The 18,296-nt window shown below is 38.5% G+C and overlaps 1 long non-coding RNA gene across 1 annotated transcript; it reads left to right on the top strand.

The window, feature by feature from the left end:
* The first annotated feature begins 775 nt into the window (after positions 1-775).
* On the top strand, positions 776-15,978 carry LOC131274529 (uncharacterized). Its single transcript, XR_009181755.1, has 3 exons — positions 776-867; positions 12,180-12,223; positions 15,896-15,978. It is a non-coding gene; the product is annotated as an uncharacterized lncRNA (long non-coding RNA).
* Positions 15,979-18,296: the final 2,318 nt, after the last annotated feature.

The raw sequence follows: 18,296 nt of genomic DNA, 5'->3' as shown, positions 1-18,296 counted from the left end.
TCCTTGCCTGTGGAGGTGGTGTAGATGACTCTGTTGTCCAGTTCCTCACCAATTTGCTGGTGGAGGTCTATGAATACAGTGTTCCACAGCCAAGTCAAGAGGCATCAGACCACAGACCATTGGCACAGGGGAGACGACAGCTTATGATGTTCTGCTACATTCATTAGGAAGAGAAATATTTCTGCACAAATTTCTAGCTCATGATGAAAGGAAATGACAGTTGTGAATGAATGAACATCTAAGCAGATAATCACCATCCTTACATTCCTTTCCTTGTCCTGGCAGCTTTGTTCTGGCTGTGAACATTATATGCCCACCAACTTCCATCTCCCCCAAAATGTGATCCTGCCAGAGCCTGTCAACTCATCATTCCCTCCCCTCCACATACACATGCTGAGAATGGAAATTGTTGTTAGTCTGCCCAGAAAGATCAGAAGTATTCACATTGTCCTCATTCCCCTACTCTGTGTCATCCTGTGTTAAGTTTGGGTATCTCCTGCTAAAGGGCCAGTCTTCTGGGGAAGAGTTTAGGCAAAGTCTGTAGCGCTGGAAATGTTCTCATGTCAGGTTTTCCTGAGGCAAGAGACTTGGGAAATAGGCAAACAAGAAGACATCTTGTTCTTTCAAGTGACTGCTCAAGTGAGCTGGGTAGAGGGCTGTCTCTAGATTTAGTGTTCCTGGTTACCAGGGTTCCAAGTTCTATTGGGTTACATCTCCAAGGAAGTGAAGTTACCTCCTGGGATCTCTTTACCTCTTCATCCTCCTTTGATAAAACCTGAACTAAGACTCCTCTGGGATTCTGATTCTTCACTCTCCTCTCACATCTCATTTATGAATCTACAGTTACTTTAACAGTCATCTCTGCAGGTCATGATGCATTCATTAAAACTTAATAGTGAATTAATTGTATTGAATTAAATTAAATAGGGATATTAAGAACATATATCCTTTCCTTGACATTTATCTTAGTTTTATAGCATTTAGTTTCTCACCATTAGTATGATAATATCTATATCATTTTGCTAATGCTGCTATGCTAAAGGAAAGTGCTATACTATTGCTGGTTCATTACATGTATTGTTATGAATGTATTTCTCATTATTGAGTGCCCATTCAGTATTTTTAACTGTGTATTTTAATTTTTATAATCTATTAAAATTGTTAATTATACTGGTTTTACTTTACATATTATGTATCTTTCATACCAATTTAGGATTAAGCTATCTATTGATACATTCACATGAGGGTTTTGTTTTTTTTTCTGTTGCAAAATAGCTCTCTATCTTTTGGCAATACAAACTAGCCTAGTATCAATTTTCTCGGATATAATCATAGCCACACCAGCTTTAATAAGATTAGTGATTCCACATAGTAACAGAGGATTTGTAAACTATCCTGCCTGCACTGGAGACACTTGGGAATATAGAAATAAAAAGGAAATAAATGACCCAGGTAAATCCTGTCAATTTTTTATTTGAACTCCTCATGACATTTACTGTCAGACAGATAATGGACACAAGTGTTCCTTGGAAAGTTTTCAGTAAGATACGGTGGAGATTTTTAGTTCACTTATGATAAGTAAACTTTACATATTTTGAATTACTCAGTCATGGCCTAAAGTAACATCACCCTTATACTAATACATTTTTGTGTATGTAGAAATACATCCTGAAGTGTCTATGAAACTCTTTTGTGTAGCCCTTGGATTCACCTTCCATTCCTGCTGATGGAGTAGATTTTTAGGCTCCAGTGTAGAGGCTGGACTGGGTGGACAAATCAATGATACTAGCAGTGCTACTTATATCAGAGAGTTCACGAAAAGCCACTTCTCCAACTACAGATAAAACACGATGAGCATGCAGTATCCGCAGTCTGAGAGCTGAAGATATGGCCTTCTTTCACTGTGGGAGAGACACAGTGAGGGTTGAGAATGTGAGCCCAGGCACAAACCTACCCTGAAGGAAGGAAGAAGGTTCTGGGCTGCAGGGGACACTTAACTTTGTGTTCAGCACCAGGAGCAGGTGAAAATTGGAGAGTAAGGGCTAGTTTCTCTTAAGGTCTTGCTTTGCTCTCAATGTAGCAGATGCCTTCAGGGAATCTCACTAGAATTATAACTATATGCTTATCACAGTCATCTCTTAACTCAGAATTTTTTTTTATTTTCAGAAAAATTCCCACATGTCCAAAATGCAGATTTCTACTTACTGAGTCACAAATGATTTTGTCAATGTTCATCATGACCAGAGTTCTGGGGAAACTCAGGGAAAACTGTGAAAAGTTCCCCATTTAGATTCAGGACAGAGAAAACTTTGGGATTCTCTGGTTTGTACACTCTTTGACATTCAGATTAAAACTAATTTTGTGCCTATGCCAAGGTTAGTTTTCCATAGAACATAAAGCGCTTTGCTTAATAACATCTCATCTGTCACTCAAAAGAGTACACATCCAACTCACCAATATCTTGTTTGCTTCTTTTACTGCAAATCCATTTTCTTTCTCCTCGGTGTTTATTCTTACATCTTACCTTCCATTTTCTGCAAGTCATCAAGGTTCGATGTGGTATCCATGTTCTAAACCCCAGGTTTCTGGCACTTTCTGAACTCAGGATGTGGCTCAGGCTATGGCTCCTGCAGGTATGTGGGAAAGGCTGAGTGGACTTCATCATTCACCATTGACTGGAACTATCCCTTCTTTCCTCTGGACCTAGTCTAATTTTTAAAATACAATGGATGATTAATAGAAAAGATGATCAATTATGATCAAAATGGCCTGTGAATGTAAACTTGTTCTCTTGTGATGATCATATTGTTCCATCATCACCTTAGTCAACTGTGGCTTGAGGAAAAGATCCTGATGGCTCCCAGTGGGAAATGAACTCTGGAATATGGTGACCAGATCTTTGTAATGTGTTCTTGCAGCTTGGACATGATGACACAACCCACTGGGAGCTGATTATTGCATAAAGTGACAAACCCCAGGTCATAATTTGTCCACAAACTTCCTGTCTCTTATTTTTACCACTCTTCCTAGGTCTCCTCTTACACTTTTCTCTATCTTCTAAAATGTACACTAGTTATATTTAATAGTTATATATTTATAGGCCTTGGTATTTCTTGAGTACTTTTTTTGAGTTTTCTAAGATGTAAATAAAAATGCTTTTCTTCCCACTTCCTACTTTCTCATCCAAACTATTATTTACTTACTTCTACACATGTCCAAGGAATAGATAACTGGTATTATATTTTCTCTGTAATATTTGCCATTGTTTAATGATTTCAAAAATCTTATCAGAAATACAAAATTCTAAAATTCCTTATATTTTATTATTTATATCCTAACACATACTATGCTTATCTTCATGAGATAAGATATCTTCAAATAAAAAATTTTCTTTCATGAATAGGCAATTTTATTTTGATAATATAAGCGTAATTTATTTTCCATTTCCTCCTATGACATTCTTGAAAAATGTAAGGTTTGTTTGAAGAAAGAGTGTGTGCTATTAGGAGAGAGGATGTGTTACACCCTTGGCTTTCCCAGTGATTCCATCTTTTCAGTGTTCTTCAGTTCAACACTCATGTGATGGCTCTAATAAATGGTTTGAAACCATTTATGCAGGTAGCCTCACCAGTCATCTTACCATGCCTGATCCTACGCTTTACCAGTTTTTTCCTTTCTCATGTTCTACATTCTCTCCACCTCCACATCTCCATTTCAAATGTAACATCTTATTTATAGCTGGCAGGAAAATTTGGTGAAACAATTAACATACTGTAAAGGATAGATTATAGTATCTTAAATTATTTTAGCACAGACACCAAAATGACAGTCAGTAAATTACCGATTCCCATTTTGACAATGAAAGTACGCTGAGGAAAAAAAGTAATGAATTATTTTCACTGTATTGAAACCATGAATTGTTATATTTTATTCCCTTGTAATAGTTGTTGATATCGCTCTTCAAAGTTATCTACAGGGCTGGTTACAGGAGGGTCAAAGGACAACATTGCCTAGGATAAGGACAAGGGGCAAGTGAAGGGGGAGCTCAGGACCACAAACAAAAGGAGTCAGGTTTAGGGATAGATGCGGAGGAAGCAGGAAAGCCTGACCTTACTAGGGGCAGCATCCAATTCACTCACTTTATTCCCTCCCTCTCAAGTAGCACCAAAGGCAAGGTACCTTGACTTCTATTAAGTTCCTCCAAAATTGTGATCCTATTACATACAATACTACACAGGTTTTCAATATATATTAATAAATATATAAGAGAAAAATAGCAAACTTTCACTTTTTATTATTATTTAATCAAAAGAGAATTTCTGATACCATTTATATTTAGCTAATTCCTTCCCTCACCCAAGATGGCTCCCTAGTCTGTTCGTGCATTGTTTTTGTTTGTTGTTTGTGTGCTGTTTGTGCTTTTGTCCATTTTTTTTTCTTTTAAGAACCTGGGACCTCCCATGTGGGAGGCAGGTACTCAACTGTTTGAGCCATATTCCCTCCCCTTAGCTAATACCTTTTAAAAATATTTTTCTTGTAGTACCCACAAAACAATTATAAGCATATTCTATTTTCCCTAAAATTATTTTAAAAATTATATAAATATAATAACTAACTCATTCTAGTTTTCTATGAAGCAGGTATGCTCATGTGAAATAACTTGTCACAGTCTTCCTCCCTGCATATCCACAGGCTTCTAAAGGCAGGATTTAAATGATGGTCCTCACAGGGAGGCCAGGCTTACTCAGAAGTATGTTTGGACCTGAGGTCCCAGTGCAACCTGGGAAGCCAAGCATGAGTCCAAATGACTCCACCCTGCCCTGCCCCTCGTTATGAGAGCCAGCTTTCCCGTTGTTGCCTCTTGTGCTCTGTTTTGCAGATCCCAGTGCACATATAGTGTCCAGGTCAGGGACAGAACACCCAGATCGCAACAATCCCATGTAGCCTGCTGGCTCACTGCCTGTTCTATTCTCTGATCCAAGCTATCTGGGGAACATCTGGGATAAGAGCAACTGGACAGTGGTGTGAAAGCCATTCAGGTGTTCTTGTCACTTCTGAGGCAACATTTGGTCTTTCATGGATTTCTGTGCCCTGAGTACCTTTTTCTCAGTTTCTTTCAACCAAGCTGCATTGGATTTTCTCCAATGTCTTGAGCTGTCTATTTCAGAGTCTGTTATCTACAGATTAAGGGTTTCATTGCTGGGTGGCAGACTTGGCCCAGTGGTTAGGGCATCCATCTACCACATGGGAGGCCCACGGTTCAAACCCCGGACCTCCTTGACCCATGTGGAGCTGGCCCATGCACAGTCCTGATGCACGCAAGGAGTGCCCTGCCATGCAGGGGTGTCCCTTCATAGGGGAGCCCCATGTGCAAGGAGTGCACCCCATAAGGAGAGCCACCTAGTGCAAAAGAAAGTGCAGCTTGAGGAGGAATGGTGCCGCACACATGGAGCACTGACACGATAAGATGACGCATCAAAAAGAAGCACAGATTCCCGTGCCACTGACAACAACAGAAGAGGACAAAGCAGCAAACAGAATAGAGAACAGACAACCTGGGTGGGTGGGGGGAGGGGAGAGAAATAAAAAAAAAAGGGTTTCATTGCTCAGTGAGGAGAGGGGATGTGGTTCTGGATATACTCTCCATGATGGCCTCTGTTTCCTTCATCTTCTATGGAATCCCCATAGTGTCCTTAAGATAAGAGTTTTGTTTGTTTTCAAAATGCAGGTAATTCTTTTTGGTAGTGGATCTAGGGAGGTGATAGTGGTTACATTTCTCCAGTGGATGCACTCCCTCTCCCTAAACACCACTTGAGGAGTGGAATTTTCTTTGCTTTGTACGTATTTTACAGTTTTGTGGTGTTTTTTTGTGGATTCTCCTTAATTCTAGAAGAAAACCCTGCAAGAGAGTAGGGATCTGGCCTCTGGGAGATTCACTGTAGCAACTTTACCAGACTGAGAGCTTAGAAATGTATTAACAATTTCTTGTTTAATCTTCTTACTATCTTCTATGTGAACTAGTGACACCTGCCCAAGCTAGGTTTAAGTTTGGGTCCTATTTTACTTTCTTGGCACCTGTCTCCAGATTTCAGACTTTTCTTTGCTCTGTGACTTCAGTTCTCTGATGTGTTTAATATTTTGAGACTTTACAGTTTTGACAGGTCTCTTGTTTTCGTTATTAGAAAAACAGAAAGATATTTCTTACTGAGCTACATCTCCAATAAATGATGGTTCCTTTTAAATTAATATCTCAGTCCTCAATTTATATTTTTCTGCTTGTATTTTACTATAATCATCAAGGAGAACCCCAGGCCTTCCATGCTTTTCTTGGTAATTTCCTAAGCTAATTATTTAAGGCTGATTTAAAATTCTGCCTTCCATCAGATAACAGAACACAGTTCTGAAAATTCTCCTGGCACCTTATAACGAAGATTGCCTTTCTTTCAACTTCCAATAACAAATTTAAATATTTTAAACTAAGTCCTCAACAGAATAAACTTTAATATTCATATTTCTACCAAGACTTTCTAAAAGTCAATCTAAGCTGATACTATTAAGCACCCCAAATCCTTCAGACCTCTACACATTCCCCATGTCCAAAGCCATTTCCACATCTTTAGCTCTTTGTTACAGAAGCACCCACTTCCCACTGCAAAAACCCTCTTCATTTGCCAGGGCATCTGTAAAAAGTACCACAGGATGGTTGGCTTGCAAAAATGGAAGTTATTGTCTTACAATTTTGAAGACTGGAAGTAAAAAACCAAGATATCAGCAGGGTCGAACTTTCTTCAAAATCTGGAGTTAGCTTGCTGTTAATATATAATATTGCTGAGACCAACTCAGCAATAGTTCTGCATGAAAGGAAGGCAATGCAGAACTGAAGAAAAGGACAGAAAGAAAGACACTAGAGAGGAAACAATGATGGGACCAGGGGACATCACAGATTTTGAAACTGAGAGCCTCAACCCTAGTTTCCACATCGTATTTATTTGAAAGCTAACGAGCAGCTGTTTGCTATGGAAGGCAATTTGCAACATCTTCTACAATAGCAGGAAGCAACTTACAACATCTTTTACGATAACAGGAAGCAACAAATAGGTAAACCAGTTTCCCACAACATAACCCCCTTTTTGTTTTTATAAAGCAACAAGGCAGATTAGGTGGTTTCTTACTGCCTCCTACCCTGAAGGGCTCATTGCATGCTTATTGTTTAAGTAACAATGCCAAACCAGAGAACAGTATTTTATACATAATCCATAATTAAAGCAGATTATACAAACTTTCAACTAGCAGAAGATTTATTTCTCATGGGCTTAATATTTCCTACCAGGAAGATTATATAGGCCAATACTTGATCAAAAATGACCTCATTTCCCCCAGTTTGTTTAGTTTGAGGCATAGGCTATGACAAATTATTGTTACTTCCCCAATTTGAGCTGCGGGGCAGTTGGAAGTTTATCACATAATTTCAATGCCTTCATTGGTTCTGCTTTTAGCATCCTCACTGGACTTGAGGCCACAACTTGGTATGAATTAGCTTAGTTCATCATTGTGAGGACTCATTTTCCAGGCAGAATACAATAGCTCACATGTTATAAGAGTCCCAATACAGTGACTGTAACTGTGAAGCATATCTTGCCCTTCGTTAGTGCAGAGGGAACTGATGTCACAGTCACTGAAGTGAGCATGAAGGACACACATGGATTATGTCCACAAACTGCTGGTGAACAACAGGCAGCTGGAACTGCTGGACTGTGCACCACAAGGTCTGGTACTCATGACATTTGCCTTTCCAGTGGAGCCACTCTGCTGCTTCTCAGGTCTCAGTTATATGGCTCTGGATCTTCATGAGGCATCTGTCTCAACAGTCCTGAGAGGGATGTTACAGGAGTGCGCAGAGACATGACAGACAGTTCCCTGTCACTGCTGGGAGGTGACCCAGATGTTCTTCTACAGATCTCTCCCCCACAAAGGGTGATTCACAACAGTCCATCATTTTTTTAAAATTTATTTTTATTTATTTTTTATTGATTTTGTAAAAATATTGCATTAAAAAAATATATGAGGTCCCATTCAACCCCACCACCCCCACCCCACCACTCCCCACCCAGCAACATTCACTCCCATCATCATGACACATCCATTGCATTTGGTAAGTACATCTCTGGGCATCTCTGCACCTCATGGTCAATGGTCCACATCATGGCCCATATTCTCCCCCATTCCATCCAGTGGGCCCTGGGAGGATTTACAATGTCCGGTGATTGCCCCTGAAGCACCATCCAGGGTGACTCCAAGTCCCAAAGGCGCCTCCACATCTCATCTCTTCCTGCCATTCCCCATACCCATTAGCCACCATGTTCTCTTTTCCCACTCCATCATTTTTGTCTTGCTTTTATTATTTGCAGTCCACCCCTGGATAGGGATGGCAGTCTTCAGAGTAACCAAACACTACTGGGTTAAGCCTTTCATTTTCAGCAGGGCTTCCTATGCTGCACACAATTACTTTTTTATATTGTACTTATTGTCTCTTCCCACAATTGTGACCACAACCCAAGGGGTACTCAAATAGAATTTTGCCTTTGCCACAAACCCCACCTAAAGCCAATATTGGGCTAGCCATATCCAATTCCCAGGCTAAGTCATTATCCACCTTCTCCCCACCTTTTTTTTTTTAATTATTTTTACTTTTTAAAAAATTTTTCAAGGTAGCCTGTTGGAGTTCCTCCTATTCCCATGACAGACCTTTCCCAATTAACACATCTCAATGAAGGATAAAAGATTTTTAGTATTCCAACAATATTACAAATTCTATTAACATGAGAAAACATTGTACTTCATCAATTTCAGCAAAGAGTATAGTTTTGTCTTACCCAATCAAACAACATTTAAGAATTTGATAGAGTAGCAGCACCTTAAAGCTTGTCCGAAAGGTTTGTCTATCCCAGGCCCTTAAGATACCATTGTCTCTGATGATTTTTAGTTGGGTCACTGCCATAGGTTTCTTCTATGCAGCCAGATTCATTGCCATCAGGCCAGGGCAGAAAACCTTGAAGAACTACAAAAACCCATTTTTGACCTATTTACACAGTTTTTGCACATTTTGTATTTATTCAGGATTATTTTACTTTTACAAAACATTATCTCACTAAATGCTACCACAATACATTTACAATTTGCTATGTGCATTTTATTAATCAAGACTTACAACTATAGAGTTCTCATTAACATTTTAAACTTAGGCAATAGTGTAAGCACTTATTAGTAGTAGTATTTTTTAATAGAGTTCTTTTAGAAAATTTTATTTATCAAATTATATCACCATCCGAAGGTATCAAATATATACTGAAAATGAACAATCAAAAAAACCATTACAACACACATTGAAACAATTAACACACACATTGACATTGAACAAACAGATAAACAGAAAAGCAGTCCTTTCTTCCTTTCTTTCTTTTGTTTAATACTTAAGGTAAACCCATTCTAGCCTATAAACCTTTTGTGCACTTAAACACTTTTTGTAGGAATATTAGCAAAGCATACATATCAGGCAAGGATTCACTCCTGATGTAAGATGTAACTGAGCTCTTGGTCAGATGTTGTTTTACTTCTTGACTTTAGAATTTTACCTCACCCCCAGGTGGGTGGTCAAGCTGCTCTAACCTTCAGAATGGGAACCAGCAGTGCAGTATTCAGCATCTGTGTCTCCATCTGCATCACTGGAGGTTCTGGGTTCCAAAACAGATTTAATAATCATCCAAGTGGACCAAATAGTAACAGAGAATGGAATACCTTGTACATGTAATTTTTCTAACTCTTTTCCTATTCTTTCCCAGTCTTCTAATTCTAAACTTCCTACTGCTGGGAACCATGAGCAATATTTTTCCATAATCTGTAAAATTTCTAAAATATGAAACTCACTGACCTTGGCTCCTCCTGCCTTGAGTTGGAGGAGACAGACACATGGGCAATATTTTGTTGAACAGTGTCCTTTTCCCATTGTAACCCTGCTAGAACACCTGAGAATGCCCTTACTCACTGAGGACTTGGAAGGACTTCTAAACCACTTGGGGCTCTGTGTTGTGACAACACCTTAATTTAGCTTGAAGCTCTTCTTCCCCTCAAGTCCTTGTTCGGGCTCCAGTTGCTGAGACAAGCTCAGCAATAGGTCTGCATGAAAGGAAGGCAATGCAGAACTGAAGACATAAAAAGACAGAAAGAAAGACACAAGAGAGGAAACAAAGATGGGACCAGGGGACTTCACAGGTTTTGAAACTGAGAGCCTCAACCCTAGTTTCCACATCATATTTATTTGAAAGCTAATGAGCAGCTGTTTGCTACAGGAAGCAACTTGCAACATTTTCTACAAACTAGCAGGAAGAAACTTGCAACATCTACAATATTGTAATTTACAATAACAGAAAACAGCTGAGACATCGTCTACCATAACAGGAAGCAACTTGCAACATCTTTTACAATAACAGGGAGCAACAAATAAGTAAGCCTCTTACCCACAACATAATGTAATGCTACCTGTCTACTTCTTTCTGACTCCTGACTGAATCCAAACATTCTCTGTTAACAAGGATAAAATCATGTTGTATTATGTCCCATGCTGTTTCCACTTGGCCTCAGTTTAACTAATAAAATCTTTCAAGAGCCTATTTTGACATAGGTTTACATACAGCATACCAAGGGGTGGGATTTGAACATGTTTTACTCCATAACAGCAATTACAGACTTGGGCACTTTCTCTAACTGCTAGACTTAAGACACCTGTAGAGAAAATGCAGTCAACAAGATAAACATTCTTCATATGCAAAAAGACCTCAATAAATTTATAAGTATATAAATAATATAAAGCATGTACTCCAAACATAATGAGTGAAATTAAGAATGAATAAAATGAAAATAAGTAAAATTCACAAATATTTAGAAATTATAAGTGGATACCTAGATTAATCAATGCTAGAGGAGATAAAAAGGAAAATAATAAAATACATTGAAATGAATGAAAATGAAGTACAACAGAGCAAAATTGTGGATGCATATAAAGTAGACCTGAGAGGGATTATGTATTGCTGTAAATGCCTATGTTAAAAAAAATAAACTCTTCTTTAGATAACAGAAAAATGAGGGCAAACTAAACCTAAAATTAAATGAGAGGAGATACTGAAAATTAGAGGAGGAATTAATGAAACAGAGAATACAAATAAATGAAAGCAGCCAAAATTGTTTTTGTGAAAAGATTGAGATCATAAAAATTAATGACTTTTCCTTAAATTTACCAAGGGGAAAAAAAAAGGGTGAGAAGACCAAATTTCTAGAAAAAGGTAGTAGAGAGGATGCATAACTAAAGAATTTAAAGAATTAAAAAATGATTAGAAAGGAATCCTGTCAACAAGAGAATTATGTAATTTAAGTCAAGTGGATAAATTCCCAGAAAGATATGAACCACCAAAATTTACTCAAAGAGAAACAGATAAACAGAAATGGTCTTTAAAAATAAAATGATTCAATTTATTAATAATTTTAAAAATCATATCAACACAATAGTCCAGGTCAATATATTTATAACTGCAAATGTAATTTTTTAAAATAATTTCACCAATGCCACACAGTTCTAAATGTTGTATACTGAAATCTGTTGAAGGAAAGCTCCAGTATTTTTTTTTTTGGTTGTTGTTGTTGTTGTTTCAGTATAACTTGGTTCTAAGTAAATCTTTACAATGTGCATTTCCAAATATATAGTAAAATCACTCTTATAATATCCAAACTATATATATTCAGGGACTTACTTCTATTGCATTGAGTTTAAAGACCAATTTATTTATAGAGTTTATGGAACATTTCTTTATAGAAATGACATTTTGAAATATTTTTTCAATGTATAATTGTGTTATGTCCATCTATTTGATTTGATCCTCTTTATCTCGAAATAGTCCTAAGAGGCTTTAAGAAGAGATATTTAATCTTGTGTTTAGCCTTGACTCCTAGGTATATTTTTATATTTGAAATTTTTTCAAGTGATGACATTTTCCTCCCACTAGCTATGTCCTTCCTCTAGGAAGAAATATAAGTAAATTTTTGTATGCTTATAAATACTGTATTTAGGAGATTTAGTTAAATATTATATTACTTCTCATAGTTTGTCTATACATTTATTTATTTTTTAGGCGGTACTGTTGACTGAAACCAGGACCTCTTACAAGGGAATCAGGTGCTCAACAACTAAGCTACATCTGCTCCAAATAGTTTGTCTATATATATTTTTTATATTTATTGTCTTTGTTTATTTTTTAATGTTATATTCAAAAAATATGATGTCCCTCTATACCCCCTACACCCTCACCCCACTCCTCCCCCATAAAAACAACCTCCTCTAGCATCATGAGACATTTGAGCACTGCTGTGCCTCATGGTCAATGGTCCACACCATAGCCCACATTCTCCCACAGTCCAACCAGTGGGCCATGGGAGGACATACAATGTCCAGGAACTGTCCCTGCAGCACCACCCAGGACAACTTCAACCCCAAAAATGCCCCCACATCACATCTCTTCCTCCCACTCCCTACCCCCAGCAGCCACCATGGCCACTTTCTCCACACCAATGCCACGCATTCTTAGATTACTAATAACAATAGTTCATGAATAGAATATCGGTAAGTCCACTCTAATCCAGACTCTATTCCTCCATCCTGTGGACCTTAGAATGGTTGTGTCCACTCCACATCTATATCAAGAGGGGGCTTATACCCAGGGGACCTGAATCTCTGGACTGACCATGTGATAGCCAGGCCCTGAGCCTCAACAGACTTCAGCTCCTACACTCTGGTTTATTGGACTTACCCCACTCAGCCAACATGGAAGTGAAGAAGGACAACCACCACACCAGGGAGCCAATAGTGCCTACAACTGAAGGCAGGAGGATTTCACCCAGTATCCATGTGGAATCTAAGCCACCTCTTGATATAGATGTGGAGAGGTCACAAACATTCCAAGGTCCACAGTAGGGAGGAATAGAGTATGGATTAGAGTGGACTTACAGATATTCTATTTATGAACTATTGTGGTTAGTAATCAAAGAAAATGTGGCATTGGTGTGGAGAAAGTGGCCATGGTGGCTGCTGGGTGTATGGAGTAGGAGGAAGAGATGAGATGTGAGGGCATTTTTGGGACTTAGAGTTGTCCTGGGTGGTGCTGCAGGGACAGTTACCAGACATTGTATTTCCTCCCATGACCCACTGGGTGGACTGTTGGAGAGTGTGGGTTATGAAGTGGACCATTGACCATGAGATGCAGTGGTGCTCCAAGATGTATTCATCAAATGCAATGAATGTCTTATGATGATAGAGGAGATTGTTGTTATGGGGGGACGAGAGGGGTGAGGGGGTGGAGGGTATATGGGGACCTCATATTTTTTTAATGTAATATTAAAATAATAAAGAAAACACAAAAAACAAAAAACAAACAAAAAAGAGGGGGCTTAGATTCCACATGGATGCTGGATGCAATTCTCCTGCTTTCAGTTGTAGGCACTCTTGGCTTCATGGTGCAGTGGTTGACCTTCACCCCCACCTTAGCTGAGTGGAGTAAGTCCAATAAACCAGAGTGTAAGAGCTGAAGTCTATTGAGGCTCAGGGACTAGCTATCACATGGCCAGTCCAGAGATTCAGGTTCCCGGGGTATACATTAAACTCCAGCACCAACTACAGATCTGGTAAAAGTAACAGGAGAAGCTTGTGAACAAAGATCATTTCTGAGTTCAGCTCCATCACACAGAAACACAAACTCCATAGTAGGGCCAACTGACACAGCACTGAACTCCATCTGCCATGACCATAGAACCTGTGGGTCTCTGTAGCCCTCAGAAGAACCAATACCTGGGGTTGTATCTACTTTATCTGTCTCTGGGACTCTGCTCAGGTGTGCCTAAGGGCAACCCCTCTGATAACCTCCCGGCTCTTTTTGGAGAGTCATAGCCATATAAACTCATTTGTCCTTTCCATTTCCCCCTTTGATTCAGGTCAAAAAGCATTTTTAACTCCTGGTATTATATGTAGATTGAGATATTCTGCTGGTCCGAGTTGACCCTTTTATTCAAAGTCATTTTCTAGTTATATCATTAGCTGCTACTTGGTAGTAATCCCTCAGTGCCAGGGAGGCTCATCCCTGGGAGTCATGTCCCACGCTGGGGGGGAAGGCAACACATTTACATGGTGAGTTTGCCTTTGAGACTGGCCACATTTGAGCAACACAGAGGCTCTCAGGAGGTAACTCTTAGGCACACTGCAGCTCTAGGCCTTGTTCTTATTTCAGGTGCACAGGCTTATAAGCACAGTCATTAGTATCAAGGGCTCATTGTTGGACCTTCCTTCTTTTTTGGTCTTTGCCATTGCACTTGGGGGATTGTTGCTGTTCCTTTAGGGACTGTGATAGAGCTCCCCTGGCTTGGAACTCAGCATTCCCTCAGTTGTTGTTTTTAATTATAACCACTATGAATATATACAAACATTTTTATATACACTGGATATATGCCCTGGAGAACTCCCTGCCAACCATGTGTCCCGTGTCAATAACATCCCACACCAGTATTCCTCCCCTGCCATTGTTGAACCTCTCTGTAATCAAAAACTTCAAAAATGAAGCCCAATATATTGCCAGATTCCATTAATAGTAAAATGGAATATAGTGAAGACTTTAATGATTAGAGATAATTTTAAATCTGTTCTGTATAAGCAGTCATGTCATCTATGAATATTGAGGGATTTATTTTCCTTATCTTTATTAATGTATTTACTTGCTCTCACCTCAATGAAACTGTCAAATAGAATCTGTGTCTGAAGTCATGCCTGGCCATTAACTGTGAAATTCATTCATTGTAAATAGATTTTATTAGATTATCTTTATTTTTATTAGTGATTTTTAAAATATAACCACTTACAATTATATGAAGAAAAAGGAAATCTGATTTTTAAAATATAACCACTTACAATTATATGAAGAAAAAGGAAATCTGGTTATGATAATTTTCTCTTTTAGATACGTATATTTGGTTTCCTAAATTCCTTTGTATTTCTACATCTAATTCCACAAGAGACATAGGTTTGCAAGTTATTTCTCATGGGACAAATTTGCCAGATTTTACCGAATTATTCTTTAAAATGAATTTTCCTTTCATTGCAGTTGCAAGAGAGGGCTCAGCTAATATCCCACCAATTAGGGTCATCAATCCATGTGCATTATTCAAATAGTGTCAAGGGATCTCTCTATTCTTGGCACAAATTATTTATAAATTAAGTGAGACCAGGGACAGCATTATATGGGGGGGGGGGTGATAAGTTTGACAATGGGTATTACCCAGAACCTTTCTCCAGACAAGGACAACATTCTTCACCCACTTCCCACAATGCTCAGATAGCAATGTAGAGAGGCACCTTGGATTGATCTGACCTGGACTTTATTGGACAAGGAGAGATCCTGACATTAGGACTTTGGAAAATATTTTCTGAAGTACTGAATACATGCAAGACATGCATTCCCTTTCTTTCTCACCATTTTGTACTTGTGGGGAGAACAATGATTTATAGCTCAAACTAATCCTTAGACTAGAGTAGGATGTCCATGTCATCTAAGCTAGTTTCTTTTTCAGGTCCTTAGCACCTTTAATTGGTGATGAGTTCACAGCATAAAAGTATCCAGACAATGCCAATTTTGATAAAAGGAAGGGGTGACAGAACAGCTCTGTGCATCAAGTTGCAGGAATCCTTTTCTATCTGCCTTCCCTGGGATCTAGAGGTAGGGAAGAGAGGAGCCCTATTAGCCCACACAGAGAAAGACATGCTAAAGGCACATGCTTATGAAAATCATCTCCTCTCCTTTCCCTTCAGCTGCTGAAGAAGAGCCCACTTGTGCCTCTGTCCTTCCTCAGGGACCACCACCATGGGAACAATGCTGATCTGGGCTTCCCTCGTCATCACTCTCAAAGGTAACCTTCCTCTTGTATCAGGTTCAGCTGTGACTACTCTACCAGGGACTGTTCTGACTCTGGTTCCTCTTTATTTGCAGGGTGCCCTGTGTGAAGTTCAGTTGGTGGAGTCAGGGAGAGATGTGAGAAAGCCTGGAGGTTCTCTGAGCCTCTTTTGCAAAGCATCTGGACTCAAGGGCAGGGACTGAAGTGGGTGGTAGGAGTGAGTAAACCAACGGTAACTCCTCAGTGGTACTCTCCACCAAGGGGGATTCACAATCTCCGGAGACAACCCTACAAGCACACTCTCTCTTAAAATGACCAACCTAAAAGAAGAAGACATGGCTATTACTGTGTGGGACCCACAGTGAGGGGAAGTCAGCTTGAGCCCAGACAAAAACCTCCCTTTAGGGCATGAGAGGGAGCTAGGCTGCAGGGGGCATTCATGACCACCAGAGGGTGCCCAGGGACCTTCTCAGGGGCAGGTGCAGAGTGGAGTGAGTTGCCTCTTAGACCCTGGGGTTTCTTGTTCCTGCCTAGCAAAATCTCCCCGAGGATCCCTTGTGGTTTCTTCCTATTTAACTCCCTGGTTTCTCATCTTATAATGCTCATTGTTGAATCGGGCCTCAATTCAATTTTCAGCGTTTCAATACTTTTATTAGGCTTGTACTATCGATATCTTTCAGAAAGTTGTTGCTGATCAGGGAGTCAAGTAATTTCATTCCAAACCTCAGTCTTGTGCCAAAATTTTTGCTATTCCTATACTCTCTCAGTCATGTCTAATAATGTGATTATATCAAGAGACTAGTGTGCATTAGGATGGTATGCTTCATTCTTCTCTTTTTATCTGTCTTTCCTGGATCTGAAATAAAATTTTAATGGTATGTATCCTCCAGTTATCTTTGGGTCCTGGGGTTTTAGTAATCAGTCTCTCCACAATTCACTTTTCTGTCACGGCCACGGAAGAAGTATCATGCATGGACCATTAATTTTCCTCATTCTCTATACAATGAAACATGTATACATTATCAACTTTGTCTCATGAATCAGCTTCTTGTCTACAGTCTCACTCACCCAGCTCAGTTTGGGTGGGTATCTTTACTCTATAGAATATATTCTAATAGATATGTATATCGCATTGTGATTATCCAATCACCTGTTGTTTGGCAATGGATTCTTTCCTTATTTTGTCAATTTTTAATAATGCCACTGTGGACATTTGTGATCAAAGACCTGTTTGAGTCCCCGATTCCTATTCTATTATATCTAGAAAAGGGATTGCCAGGTCATATCACCAATATGCTTTTTTTTTTACTGCTCAAAGATCCAAAGACACCACCCTGTATTTAGCTATCATAACTCCTAATCACCCTGGTGAGGCAGAGCTTGGATATTATGTAGTTTTTCCGTGGACTATTCTATAAATGGAAATTGGATCAAGGTGGTTGAAAATACTATTGATATTATCCATTTCTACCCTTATTAACTTCCTAATTATTGAACAATTACAAAAGGTGGAGTGTCACAGTCTCCAAATAAAATGTGGATTTGTTTATTTCAATTATCAGTTTCAGGAACTCTTATTTAGAGAACTGACCACTTTTTCTCTATTACTAATAATCTCTAATCTTAATTTTGGATACTACACTTTGCTCAAAATTGATATTGAGACATACACTTTCTTTTTGTCCATGTTTTCAAGGTGTATATATACATATATATACACACACACACAGACACACATCAATCTACCTACCTACACAAATTTTACGTTTTACCATTTGATGCATTTAAATTTAAAGTAGCTTTCTTGTAAGCAACATATAGCTACAATAATCATTTAATGCATCAAATAAAATAGTGATTGTAAAATTAATTAGTATTAATTTTCACTTTTTCTAACTTTGTTGTTGCTATAAATAGAAGAGCAAACTTTTCTCAGATTTCTATATAATCAAACTCAGCAGTAGTTTTTCTATGAAAGCTGAAACCTGGAAAGTTTCTGAGTCCTCATGTACTCGTGAATAGATAAATACCTTTTGTTCTAGGTAACCACTGGAACACCACTCAGCAATAAAATCAATGAATGTCTCGTATCAACTAAAAAGTGTTCAAGGTAAAATATGTATTCTAAGAGATAGAAACTTAACTAAAGTATATACTGTACAAATTCATTTTTTATAAATTTTGGAAGATACAGACTAAATAAAATTTATATCAATTGATGTCTTAGTACAGTGTAGGAAAGGGAATGATTTAGAGAAAGGAATTAAAAATGTAAGTTTAATGGTTAAACACATATGTTATTACTTACCAAACTAGAA

This window comes from Dasypus novemcinctus, chromosome 19, assembly GCF_030445035.2.
Source record: "Dasypus novemcinctus isolate mDasNov1 chromosome 19, mDasNov1.1.hap2, whole genome shotgun sequence".
NCBI lineage: Eukaryota > Metazoa > Chordata > Mammalia > Cingulata > Dasypodidae > Dasypus > Dasypus novemcinctus.
This window is presented reverse-complemented; position numbering and strand designations above follow the sequence as displayed.